The sequence below is a fragment of the Protopterus annectens genome, chromosome 2.part1 (genome assembly GCF_019279795.1).
Source record: "Protopterus annectens isolate FY-2018-M chromosome 2.part1, PAN1.0, whole genome shotgun sequence".
Classification (NCBI taxonomy): Eukaryota; Metazoa; Chordata; order Ceratodontiformes; family Protopteridae; genus Protopterus; species Protopterus annectens.
Window position 1 is genome coordinate 1,712,450,834 of NC_056729.1, and position 15,000 is coordinate 1,712,465,833.

The following is a 15,000-nucleotide window of genomic DNA, read 5'->3' on the forward strand; positions in this document are numbered from 1 at the left end:
ACACACACACACACACACACACACACACACACACACACACACACACACACACACACACACACACACACACACTTGTTAACGCCAGTTTCAAATACAAAAGCTCCATGAGAGAGTCAAATTCCTGTCCTTCCCGCAAGAGCAGGCTCCAGCCTGCAGACGTTGCAGTCCAATCCCCTTCCAGTCTATGCAGTTGGAACTGCATAGATTTCTGGGATCTTTGCTGTTGCAGGCTGTCTTCTGAATCTGGATCTGTGCGCATGCTCCGGACTGGTTCAGTAGCAGTCCGGACTCTGGAAATGCCCAGAGTGTGCATGCACGAGTTCCGGACTCGAGTAATGCACAGAAATGCCATGAGTGCACATGCATGAGTTTTGGGGACTCACGTTTGTTTTTATTTATTTTTTCTTTTGTTTTTTTTTTTGTTTGTTTTTTTATTAATTTCTTTTCTTTTGTACAGCTGGGGGCTGCACAGCTTGGGGGGCTGCAGCCCAATAGCACAAGCCACTCCTGATCAGTATAGACAAATAGTACTGTACCTAACTAGTTCAACCATCAAGGAATCCTTTTTCTCTCTCTCTCCCCCCTCCCCGTGAAACAAGCAAATATACCTTCTGCGCCAGCAGTAGTCAGACTTATCATATAGCACTACCTAAAGAACTTGTACGGCTGAATTTCATCTGCAGTTAGCAAAAGTTTTCAAGCAACAAAGTTAAATCTATGTAAGGCAATCTGCAAATAACTTATTGAATCTGCTGGAAGGATATCCCCACCCCCACTCACCCACACTCATAGGCCTTTTACTGTTGAAGGTGAAGCTACATTAACACTTCAGCATATTTCACTGATTGTTTATGGGGGTAAACCATGGGGGGGGGTCTTCTTGGTCTGTTCGCTCCACTTCCTCGGCTCCCCTACCCCATATGCCACCATCCCCCAGCACCTCTACTCTTATCCTAAACAAACCACTCCCCCTCATTCCTATTATCCAATTATATACAACTCTACCTTGTCCACACCCACATTTCATGCACACCTTACTTTCTTTTATTTAGCCAAAGTTATCTGCTCTCCCTTACATCCATTCCCTTGAATTCATGTGCCCTCTACTATACTTTTTTCATCTTACTCTACTTTGCCATCACAATACAATCACCACCTCAAAGTATTTTAAACCAACTCCAGGCTTACCACCTTCTCTTCTACTATACAAACAAACTAGCATTGCACCATAATTTTACTACTGACCAATCACATCTCTCCAACCCATACTTATCACAAACTGCAAGGTAAAAACACTAACCACATTATCAAAGCCCACTCTGAAGTCAAAACATTTCCAACCTTACCTTTAGCTGCACACATATCCCATGAGTCTTTACTAACACCTGATACTACAGTCAAACACATAAATTCCACTTTTACTATTTTTAAACCGGCTATCACAGTTGACTTGCTCCTCCTAACTTGCCTAGTCTCTTTACTCTTAATTCTCAACCTCGCTACAGCTATATCTTCTCTTACCCCCACACACCAATACACAACAACCTCTTCTAACCCTCTCCCCAATAAACACAGCTTCTGACGTATCTCCTCCCAGGTTTCCCCCCTATACCCTCCCATTCTATTCAAGGCACAAACTGGCCTCCTTACCTCCTATGAAACCACACTTGACACTAGTACCCTCCTCTAGGAATAAAAAACACTTCCCATGGTACGCATTCCTCATTACTTATCTATGTGGAGACATACATCCTAACCCAGGCCCACCCTCTAATCCTAACCACAAGAGTAACCTCAAAGACTTAAAATACTTACAATTAATCTTAGAAGTATATGTAATAAAATAGCCCCACTGCATGCCTAGATTGATCAAAATAAACCTGACATACTAGCCCTTACTGAAACATGGCTACATCCCAGTGTAAAAGACTCAGAAATAATACTGCCAAACTTTGCAATAACCAGAAGAGATAGATCTAAACAAATGGGGGAGGGATAGCACTTCTATATCCCACTATACTCAACATCACACCCTATACCAGTAATATAGCCACCTTTCCCAATGCTGAGGTACTAATCTCCTTTTTGAACCTCAATATATCAAAAAACAATATGCATAATATTAAAATATATCCCACCAGGTAACAATATACCAGTGCTGGAAAATATTTTATCCTGGACATCCCAAACAATAAACCTTGAAACAATAATCTTAGGAGATGTAAATATAGATGGCAAACCATAGCTTCCGACTCCCCCACAAATAGTATAAACCTGTATGTTTTTTCTCAGCTTATCAATGCTCCAACAAGATACAGCAAAGATCTTACCTGCCAATCCACCTTAGACTGGATTCTAGTAAACTGCCCTGCTAATTACATCTCTTCTGGTACACTGCCTAGCTCTCTGAGTGATCAACTGCCAGCTTACACCCTTGGAACAAACTCCCAACAGCTAAGAGTATGCACTATAAAATCAATTAGGAACTCAATTCATTTTTGTCAGCATAAATTCAACAATCTCGTACAGGAAATAGACTGGACACCCCTCAAAGAACTACCCCTTAATGATGCTGTACTATAATTTAATAACACCTTCCTTCACATACTTAATACCCCAGCTCCCATTCATACAAAAGAATCAAAAAGAACTCGGCACCATGGCTCTCTAAGGAATGTAAACACCCGATGAAGCAAAGGGACTGAGCCTGGTCAACCTGTAAACAAAACAAAAATGAACAAAATCATGTTAATATCAAAACACTCCGTAACAAAGTGACAAAACTAATCAACAGAGATTAGAAGTCATTATTCTCAGCTTCAACTCCAGCATAAAATCAACCCCAGTAAATTCTGGCACTCCATATCTTCCTTACTTAACCCTAGAAGAAATGGAGAGCACACCCTATCACCTGATACCCCTCCATCACAAATAGCCGAAAACTTTAACACTTCATAAAATCAAATTCAGACCCACTAACACCCCTAATGCTGGACCCCCCCCACCCTTCAACCTATTCAGACACTGACCCCAGGCCATCAGCTACTTCTAACTCTGTCATTACTAACCCCCCTACTCAACAAAAATGTCATAAAAACACCATTCTCATTTCAGCCCATACCCACTGACACCATTAAGAAACTGCTACAAAAACTAAAACCCAGCTCTACTTCAGCTGACAATCCCTCCCCCATACTACCTCAAACTGGCTGCTAACTCAGTCGCCTACCCAATCAGTATCCTTATAAATAGGTCTTTATCTGAATCAGAAGTACCTACCATATGGAAACAATCTCCCATCAACCCCATCTACAAACTCTCTTGAGCCATCCAATTTCCATCCTATATACATCTTGTCACCAATATCCAAAATTCTCAAGAGAGGTATCCATCAGAAGGTAATGCAATATCTACTACAAAACAATCTTTTAAGCAAAACCCAACATGGCTGCCAACCTAGCCACAGCACAGCTACAGCCCTATTATCTTTTACAGACACTGCAGACAAGGCCAGAGATGCAGGATGCTATACAGCTTCAGTATTCCTTCACCTCTCCATGGCCTTTGACACAGTGTCTCACCACTTACTTTTGAACACACTGTCTAACCTAGGCTTCTCACATAACACAGTAAAATGGTTTTAGAGCTACCTCAAGGATTGTAAAGAAGCAGCTAAATGGTCCAATGAACTCTCACCCTTTCTCCACAACCCTAGTGGAGTCCCTCAAGGCTCCATCCTAGGACCCCTACTCAAACATTTTCACAAACAACCTTCACACTGCCTCTTGCCCTGGGACCCTCATTCAATACAGTGATGATTCCTCCATGATCTGCACTGCTCAATCACTACCAGAACTATTTTCAAAAACTCAACAGTCCTTTGCAGCAGTAGAATCCTGGCTAAGAAATGCCCAACTCTTTCGTAATCCAAAGAAGACAAAACTAGTACTCTTTCATCCAAAAACACCTTGTCACTGATCATTTCAGCATCCTTGCATCTGACAACACTGCCATAGAAATAGTGCAGAAAACCAAACTTCTAGGTGTTATCATTGACAAACTTTCACTTGACCCCCATACACAGCAAAATATAAAGAAAACTCATCAAAAACTGGGACTCATATATAGAAACAAACATTTATTTACTGCAGCAACCAAAACTATGCTGGCAAAAACATTTTACTTCTCTCTCTTCTTTATGGTGCCCCTATCTTAACTAACGTACAAACTTCTACCCTAAACAAATTGGAACAGTGCTACAACAAAGTTATAAAGTTTGCCACAAACTAAATCTCACACACACCACTGTAAACCACTCCTAGAATTAAACTGGCTTGAACTACCCAACCAACTTGCCTTTATTCAGCTATCCATCTTGCACTACCTTATTTTCAAGTCTACTGCCTGCCCTGCACTAGCCAATCTACTCACACCTTACACACCAAATTGATGCCTATGATCAGGAGACAAAAATCTCTTAGCTGTCTCAAAACCCACAAGAAAACCTGTCACTCTCTGTATTCATACTCTGTCTGTATACATTGGAATTCACTACCTCTAACTACAAGGTCTATGCCTGGCCTAACCCATTTCAAAGCTTCTTTAAAAAAATCATCTCAAAAATTCATGGCTCTGCTCCTCCATAAAGCCTGCCTAGTGCTCAGATCTTCCTCTTCTCTCACATTTCAATCCTTCACAGACTACAAGATCTTAAAGCTCTTCTAACTCCTTCTCTGCTTCTATACCATATCCTTAAGCTACTGCTCATGCTTTATTGCTTCTATTCTTCTTAACTCTCTCTCACTATATGTCTGCATCACTAATTTTGTGGCACAGACTATATCAGCCACTTTTTTGCTTTTCACATCCACTCTCAACTTCTTCCACCCTACTCACCTCTCTCATTCATCCACACTCAACTACTCTCGCCTCCTGCAACCTCCATACTGTAACCTTGCTACTTCTACTATCAATTTATAATGCTACCCCTTCCTTCTGCTCTTTTCCAGTCAGCATGGTCTAAACTTCCTCCTGCCCAGGAAAGCAATCAACCCGGTGAAAACAGCAAGGCGTGGACCTAGTCTCCCCAGAAAACAAATTCTGTGCCATTAAGTGCATATAAGCGCCTCTGTTTTTTTTTTTAAAGAAAACAAAAACCCTATATGTGCTACAGAATTTTAAATAAAACAATTTAGTTGAGGTATACTTGAGTCCCGACAGCATGCACACTCACAGGGATGCCCCAACTTCCCCAGTAGGTGGCAGCAAACCTCCACAATTTTCCCATACTATCCAGTACCTAAAACCTAATTAAGGTATTTTGGTGTTAGCCATCCTTACAGTGCCCTTTCCAGGTCTATCAATCCCTCCAATAAGTAATTTAAGTGACACCCTTATACTCTTTGCCTATCTACTTACTTAAATAACAGACTATCAGCAGCCAGTACAAAACTATTAGTGTCCTGCCCTCACCTGCACTCACTGATACTTTTTTGGCATTTACCTCTGCTGGGGGTCTGTACCCGTTCTTTTTGCCCTTTGGGCTCACTTCGCTCCCCTACCCTACCTCCAATTTCCACCTACCCCACTACTCCTACACTTATCCAAAAACACCTGACTTACTTCCTGCACCAACCATCTGTCTTAGCTTCTTTTCAGTACCTCCTAATTAAACCCCACCCTACACCCCTATTAGAATTTTCAGACCACACCTCCACCCTCACCTCACAACAAGAACACTACTTTAGCGTTTTCCAATATAAACTACAATGCAAATCATTTTACCCTTGCTCCTACTAGCCCGCACTTCCCTATCCTACATTACATCTATACAAATAAGCTAGCCCCAGACAGCACCTTCTACCACACAACATATACTTTAAGACTCACCAACTCTCACATATATTTTAAAGTCTGTTAAACACTACTTAACAGTAGTATTATTTTATACACTCCTAACACCCACCTATCACCAACTATCAATAAGAAAGCAGTCTATGTACCCCTCTCAAACTTAACCTATGCTATCAAACACATTTTAAGCTCAGCAAAATACTCATTATCACTGGTGACATACACCCAAGCCCAGGACCCTCCTTTACTGACCTCCCCAATAGAGCTCAATCTGGTCTACTAATCATTAATATCAACACTAGAAGTATTTTCAACAAACTCCATGAACTACGTGCTTTTATTACCTCCTACTCTCCTGACATTCTAACAGGCTAAAACCACATATCCCTAGTGATGAAATTCTACCACCAGGTTATAATATCTTAAGGCTAGATAGAACAAGGAGGAAAGGTGGTGGGGTTGCAATTCTATTCAAAAATGAAATAAACCTCCAGCCATTTCACACCCCTTTGCCAACATGTCAAAATGCCAAAACCATAGGCTCTATCCTGTCAACAAACAATGATAAAAAAATTAACATCCTTTGCTGCTACATTCCTCCTGGAAATAACTCTCCAGCCATAGAAGAAACCTGTCAATGGCTTAATCATAATTCCCCTCAAGAAACAAATTTTATTAGGTGACCTCAATACTGACTGGCAAGCTTGCAACTCCAACAACCCCACTAACTAAATTAACCTCTATGGATTCACTCAACTAATTAAAGAGCCCACCAGATCTGACAAAAAACCCCCAAAACAAGCCATTATTGATTGGACACTATAGTGACTAGCCCCAAACATCACTATCAGACTGGATGCTTACCTGATGGATTCAGTGACCATCTCCCCACTTTCCTCCTAAGGAAACGAACCAATAGTCCAAAACGCATAATCTACAGACAAATCAGGGTTGATCATAACTTAACCCCAGACAACCTAAACAACATTCTAAAGCAATGTAACTGGGAGCCTCTAAGAATCTTACACCTAGATCAGGCAGTAGACTATTTTAATAATATGTTTAACTCAGTTCTAAATTCCATTGCACCAGTAAGAAAGATAAAGCCAAAGCAAACTATGCTCCATGGTTAAGTAGGGATACAAGAGCCCTACTAAAAACCAGAGACAAGGCTTGGAATCAATGGAAACAAGACAACTCTGATCATACCAAACAAAATTATAAACAACTTAGGAATCTAGCCAAAAAAAGCCAAACTAAACTAGACAAACAAAACTACTTCCTAGATCTCCAAAACAGACACTCAAAAAATCCACAAAAACGTTGGCATAGTATCAACTCTCTACTAAAACCTAGCACAACTGCTACCCCCACCCCTACCTCCCCCAGTACTAACAGCAAAGATGTAGCTTCCCGCTTAACTGTCATTTCATAAACTCAATTCAAACTCTGTCCAACCAGTTATCTAACACTAATAACTCACCAGCAATGACTGCAGGGAGCCCTCCTAGCAGCTCTACCATACAACCATCCTTCTCTCTCACCTGTATCTACATCTAAAATTAAAAAAACTCATCCTCACCCTAAAACCTACCACACTTGCAGCAGACGGTATACCTGCAAACTTCCTAAAAATAGCAGCTGACTCCCTATCATATTCACTCTCAATCCTAATAAACAGGTCCATTCAGGAAGCTTATATACCACAACTATGGAAAATATCTTACATTATACCTCTTCTCAAAGGTGGTAAATCTTATGACTTTTCCAGCTATTGGCCTATAGCTATTCTTTCTCCCTTATCTAAGCTCCTAGAGAAATGCATTCACTTGCAAGTCATGCAATTCTTGAATACAAACAATCTTGCAATTCTTGAATACAAACAATCTTCTCTCCTCCACTCAACATGGTTTCTGCCCTCACCATACTACCACCCATCTCTCCTTCACCACTCAGGTTAGTCATCATAGAAACAACAATAACAACTATGTATCTGCTATCTTTTTAGACCTCTCTAAAGCATTTGGCATGGTCTCACATCCTAAACTACTGGATGCTCTTTGCTCTCTATCCTTTACTTCTCCTACTATGTCCTGGTTCAAAAGCTACTGATCAAATAGACAACAATCCATTCAATGGCAAAATGAACTATCCCCTCCTCTCCCTAACTCCATAGGAGTACCACAAGGCTCAATATCAGGCACACTACTTTTCTCTATTTTTACAAACAATCTATACACCTCCTCCAAGCAAGCCTCACTTATTCAGTATGCAGATGACTCTACACTAATCTGCACAGCCCTATCTGTCAACGCCCTACAAAAACTAGGCCAAGAATCATCCTCTGCTATTGAAACTTGGATCACTGACATCCAACTGATTCTCAACCCCAATAAAACCAAATTTCTACTGTTCACCCCTAAAAAAACAAAATCTACCCACTCAACTTTCTCTATCTCATCTAGAAATGGCATTATCATTTCTCCATCCACCCATACACAACTCCTAGGATTTGAAATAGACAATAACCTATCTTTCGATCTACACATAGCACAAACTATCCAGAAAGTTCATAAAAAATTAGGCACCCTTTATAGACACAAAAACATTCTCACAGATAAAGCAAGAATCACCTTCGCTCAAACTCACCTCTTATCAACACTTACTTATGAAGCACCAAACCTGACCCATACTAGAAAAACAGATCTAGACAAGTTAGAGTCATGCTATAACAAAATTTGCCAACAACTCTCCCTTTAGAACCCATCACTGCCAAGTACTAAAAGAAATTCAGTGGCTTTAATTTCTTCACTTACTAACTTACCAACAACTCACTTGTGCCTTTAACATTATTAACTACCCAGAGAAAACTGCAGCCCTAAAGCAACTAATATCCTCCTACTCTTCCAGTCGCCCATGCACTCATCCAATAAACCCCTCCTCAGTATTACAACTGCTAACAACACTGCAGTTAAAGCCCTATAATCCCACCCCCCTGAGCTCATCCAATAAACCCCTCCTCAGTATAACAACTGCTAACAACACTGCAGGTAAAGCTCTATACTCCCACCCCCCCTGTGCTCATCCAATAAACCCCTCCTCAGTATTACAACTGTTAACAACACTGCAGGTAAAGCCCTATACTCCCACATCATAGCCATCAGTATTACAACTGCTAACAATACTGCAGGTAAAGCCCTATACTCCCCCCCCTGCACTCATCCAATAAACCCCTCCTCAGTATTACAACTGCTAACAATACTGCAGGTAAAGCCCTATACACCCATCCCCTATGGTCATCCAATAAACCTCCTCCTCAGTATTACAAGTAACAAAACTACAGGTAAAGCCCTATACTCGCACCCCCTGCGTTCATCCAATAAACCCCTCCTCAGTATTACAATTGCAAACAATACTGCAGGTAAAGCCCTATATTCCCCCTGCACTCATCCAATAAACCCCTCCTCAGTATTACAACTAACACTATAGGTAAAGCCCTATACTCCCACCCCCTGAGCTCATCCAATAACCCCCTCCTTAGTATTACAACTAACAACACTGCAGGTAAAGCCCTATATCTCCCCCCCCCCTGCACTCATCGAATAAACCCCTTCTCAGTATTACAAATGCTAACAACACTGCAGGTAAAGCCCTAAACTCCCACCCCCTGCATTCATCCAATAAACCCGCCTCAGTATTACAACTAACACTGTAGGTAAAGCCCTATAGCCCCACATCATAGCCATCAGTATTACAACTGCTAACGATACTGCAGGTAAAGCCCCATACTCCCACTCTGCACTCATCCAATAAACCCCTCCTCAGTATTACAACTACTAACAAAACTGCAGGTAAAGCCCTATACTCCCACCCCCTGTGCTCATCCAATAAACCCCTCCTCAGTATTACAACTAACAAAACTGCAGGTAAAGCCCTATACTCCCACCCCCTGCGCTCATCCAATAAACCCCTCCTCAGTATTACAACTAACAATACTGCAGGTAAAGCCCTATACTCCCACCCCCTGTGCTCATCCAATAAACCCCTCCTCAGTATTACAACTGCTAACAACACTGCAGGTAAAGCCCTATACTCCCACATCATAGCCATCAGTATTACAACTGCTAACAGCACTGCAGGTAAAGCCCTATACTCCCACCCAGTGCGCTCATCCAATAAACCCCTCCCCAGTATTACAATCGCTACCAATACTGCCGGTAAAAGCCTATATCCACCCCCCCCGCACTCATACAATAAACCCCTCCTCAGTATTGCAACTGCTAACAACACTGCAGGTAAAGTCCTATACTCCCACCCCCTGCGCTCATCCAATAAACCCCTCCTCAGTATTACAACTGCTAACAACACTGCAGGTAAAGCCCTATAATCCCACCCCCCTGAGCTCATCCAATAAACCCCTCCTCAGTATTACAACTGCTAACAACACTGCAGGTAAAGCTCTATACTCCCACCCCCCCTGTGCTCATCCAATAAACCCCTCCTCAGTATTACAACTGCTAACAACACTGCAGGTAAAGCCCTATACTCCCACCCAGTGCGCTCATCCAATAAACCCCTCCACAGTATTACAATTGCTACCAATACTGCCGGTAAAAGCCTATACCCCCCCCGCACTCATCCAATAAACCCCTCCTCAGTATTACAACTAACAATACTGCAGGTAAAGCCCTATACTCCCACCACCTGCGCTCATCCAGTCAAACCCTCCTCAGTATTACAACTGCTAACAACACTGCAGGTAAAGCCCTATACTCCCACATCATAGCCATCAGTATTACAACTGCTAACAATACTGCAGGTAAAGCCCTATACTCCATCATAGCCAAAAAATGGAGCAATCTCCCCACTAATATAACCTCAGCAACAACAAACATAAACTTGAAAAAACTACTCAAACCACATCTCAGGGAAACCTGGATCTGCCCATGTATCACATGACAATCGCTATAACTTTTCTTCTCCTTCTTCGCACAACTCCAGTTATATGTGTGTTTTACACACACACACACACACACACACACATATATATATATATATATATATATATATATATATATATATATATATAAGGGGCGGCTCGTGCTATAGGACTGCAGGACTGCAGCCCCCCCACCTGTAAAAATGAATAAAAGAAATTAAAAAAATAAAATTAAAAAAAATAAAACAATTTCACGGACTCCGCGCATGTGTGCATGGTTCCTGACTGCTGTGTTAGGCAGACCAGAACTCCATGCATGCATGCAAGCACATTCCTGAGCTTCAGACTGCTCTCTTAGGCAGTCCGGACAGGGAAGGCAGGAAACTCCGCCCTTCCAGCCCAGAGGTCTGTGTGGTGACAACCGCACAGACTGGAAGGTCACTGGACTGCATCGCCTGCAAGCAGGAGGCTCCAGCCTCCGCACATCTCGCGGGACAGGATGCTCCAGCCATCTCGTGGGAGACCCATGCATGGGCCATTACAGACAGGAGGATTTAGCTGGGCTGCTGAGTGGATCGGCCGGTAGAAGCCTTAACAGCAGGATCGCCACAATTATGGAGGACAGGTATGGTGTGTGTGTGCCCGTTACATAACTTAGCTGGGCTGCAGAGTGGATCGGCTGGTAGAAGCCTTAACAGCAGGATCGCCACCATTATAGAGGACAGGTAGTGGGGGGGGGTGTGTGTATAAAATGCCCCAGCTGCTACATGGTGGTGGGTAGAGAATAAGACTTGAACCCTGTACCCTGGGCCCAGGTGGCAAGAGCCTGAATTCCCTACCCACCACCATTTGTAAATATGTTGCAGATTTTCCCTCATACTTGTTCTATTCCTCATAAAATCTGTGGTTTCTGTATTTTTGTGTCCTTGTAAAGCCAGTAGTGCATTAGTGCAGTGGTAGTATTGTTGCCTAACAGCTACAGGTTCTCTGGTTTGATTCTTGGCTGGGGTGCCTTACCTTCAGTGTGGAGTTTGTATGCCCTCCATGTGTTTGTTTCCTCTAGTGACATCCCATTTTACAAAACATGTCTCTGTCTGGAGGGTTTCTCCCTGGGCCTCTGCTAAAAATGAGCTTTTCTTCCGAGTTGGACTTTCCTGGTTAACAAATGTTAAAAATGACACGCATTTGAATATCAGACTTCATATTCTTCAGAAAGTGCACGGTAACACAAAAGCTTTTTTCTAGCAATTTTCTAAGTGTATAAGATGGATATTTGAAATCTGTCCCCATTTTTGGGACTGTATTCCCCCATTATTGGCTTCATCCAGGTTTTTTGTGCTAAGGTTGAGAGCTATGATAAGAACTGAATTCAGTGAATATGTTTGGGGGCTATATTCCCCCATTACTAGCTTTGTCTGGGTGTTTTTTGCTAAGAGGTTGAGAGCTGTGGTGAGAACTGAACTCACTGAATGTTTGGGGGCTGTATTCACCCATTATTGGCTTTGTTCAGGTGTTTTGTGCTAAGAGGTTGACAGCTGTGCTATGGTGAGAACTGAATTCACTAAATGGTAGCCATTTAAGTTTCCGTCTTCCTCTTTCACAAAACAGCTGATTTGGCAAAGTGGTATGTTGCTCTTACTGTTTTGCACAGGGTCCTGTGTTTAAGGCTTGGCAGTGAAATGTATGGTGGTAACAGCATTTTATTGTAGCAACTTTCCAACATTATACAAGCAATGTTTAAAATGTGTCCCTGGTTTTTGGGCTTTTGTTCCCCACCGTAAACTTTGGCTTTTTCCAAATTTTTTTCTGCTGCAAAGTTCAGAGATACAGCTGAGCGAGTAGATTTTACAAGGAGCTGAGAGCTGCAGGGGAGCAAAAGTTTAGTGCTGCGTATGCTGAGTATGCTTGCACTCTTAATAGCACAACAGGTAGTAAACTTGCTTTTGATGCAGAAGGCTGTGGGTTCTACTCTCACAGTAGATAGATGCATTGCTGATACTGTACTGTGTTGCAGAGGGGGTGGATGCTGCACTCCTTTTTGGCGAAGATACCTAGTAACTATGAACCTGTTATCAGTTTGCCATCCATTCCCTATTGCAATATTACTAGCTTATCATTTTTTAGTGTAAGATAGGCAATTTATTCATAGGTTCATAGGTTCATACTAGGCTATCTGCCCTGGGGCATTTATAAGCCTAGCCTGATTGTGTTTGGCTTATGCCACCCCTTGATTTGAGTATACTGTGCCCTTTTTAAAGTTTAGTTTACTGTGCCTCTGTCTAATAGTGACACGGAAGTAATCCCCGGGACAAACCTACGATCCCCCATCCACTTATCGAAATTCTTCTTGAAGAGATTCAGTGAGGTGCTCTGCCTAACATGAATTGGAATTATATTCCAGAGCGAAGGGAGGCTCTGGGTTATGAATCTGTCCCTCCAGCATGTTCTATTTATTTCTGTGCTGAGGTTCAAGTCCCTCGAGCGCGTGGCTCTAAGGGATTTAGATTTACTGAGGTGGAGCATGTCCATTCATTCTGGGTTGGACATAGCTTTATATGTCAGGCATAGATCGCCTCGAAGTAGGCGGTATGCAACTGAGTAGAGCTGGAGTTTTTTTAACCAAGCAGCATATGACATCTGTTTGAGACCCTTGATCCTCTTGGTGAGATACTTTTGGGGTCTTTCTAATTGCTGCAGGTGTCGGGTAAGGTACATCCCAAAGGGGGCATTGTATTCTATGATGGGCCTGAAGAGGGATGAATAAAGGGGCACGATTACCTCTCTTGATCTAGATGTGAATCCTTTCATGATGAGGTGGGCTATGTAGAAGGTCTTTCTAACCACTTTGGCAATGTGGTTGTCAAAGGAGAGATTGCTATCAACTTGGGTCCCCAGATCCCTAATTACTTTCTCTGTACTTAATGGGTTACCACCTATGTGGTAATTTGTGGGCACATTGTTTTTGCCAAAGGGTATGACTATACACTTTTTGGCATTTAGCTTTAGACCATGGCTCTGGCACCAGTTATCCATCTCTGTGAGACCTTTTTGAAGGATGTTTGTGTCAGCTGGAGAGTCGATTATGGCGCCCAGTTTGCAGTCATCTGTGAACTTGGCGAGCCATAGTCCTCCCACGTTGGCCTGTACCTCAGAAAAGTAAATACCGAACAAGAGAGTTCCCAGGACAGAACCTTGTGGGATGCCACTTGTGACCGGTTTCGAGTCTGACATGGCTCCAGCAACTCTGACTCTGTGGGTTCTGTCTTTGAGCCAGTTTGCAACCCATCTTGTGACATAGGGGTTTATATTTAGGCTGGATAGCTTATCTATGATGCCCGAGTGGGGTATTGTGTCAAATGCCTTTGCGAGGTCCAGATAGGCTGTGTGGACTACCTTCGCTTCAACTATGGACTTGGTGACTGTTTCGAAGAAGTCGACCAGGTTCAAAAGGCAGGATCTGCCCTTGATGAAGCCAAATTGGGTAGGATCTAGTGTCTGTAGGTCCCCAATGTCTTTGTTTATGAGTTCCATGATGATCCTCTCCATAGCCTTGTAGACTAGGTTAGTCAGGCTTATGGGACGATGGTTTCCAGGGTCCGCAGAGGCGCCACCTTTGTGGAGTGGGACCACTGTTGCTGTACGCCATTCTTTGGGCACATATCCTGTAGTGAGGCTGAGATTGTACAGCAGTTTTAGTTGAGGGATTAGTTCTTCTTGGAGTTCATGTAGGATGCAACCCTGGATGCCATCTGGTACCACGAAAGTAGTGTTTTTTGCTTTGGAAAGAGCGGCCTTCACCTGAGCATCAGAGATGTTTGGGAGGCTGCACTCTGCCGGGATAGATACTTGCTCTTTTGGGGGGGAGGGGGTGGGTAAGTTTGCACTGAAGCTGTCTGCCAGGATATTGGCGATGTCTGTGGGTTCAGTGTATTTTTTGTTGCTTAGAATCAACTCAGAACAAGTCTGGGAGTTGCATCCCAGGTTCCTAACATAATTGAAAAAAGCCTTATGGTTGTCTTTAGTGTCCTGTGTAATTTTTCTCTCGAAGCTGGCCTTGGAGGATTTTATGAGGGATCATAATTTTTTGCTAGTACTGATCAGAGATGCCTCCTCAAGGGTAACAGGCACTTTGTATTTCATTGCTTCATCTACAAATAAAGTTGTTTGCTAGCAGCAACTTCTTCATTAGTTACAGATCTCTTTAATGT

General features: G+C 42.6%; 1 protein-coding gene across 1 annotated transcript in view; it reads right to left on the reverse strand.

Annotated features, from left to right (window-relative positions):
* Window positions 1–15,000, reverse strand: part of ALPL (alkaline phosphatase, biomineralization associated) — a 693,762-nt gene that overhangs the window by 425,526 nt on the left and 253,236 nt on the right. The window lies entirely within an intron of this gene.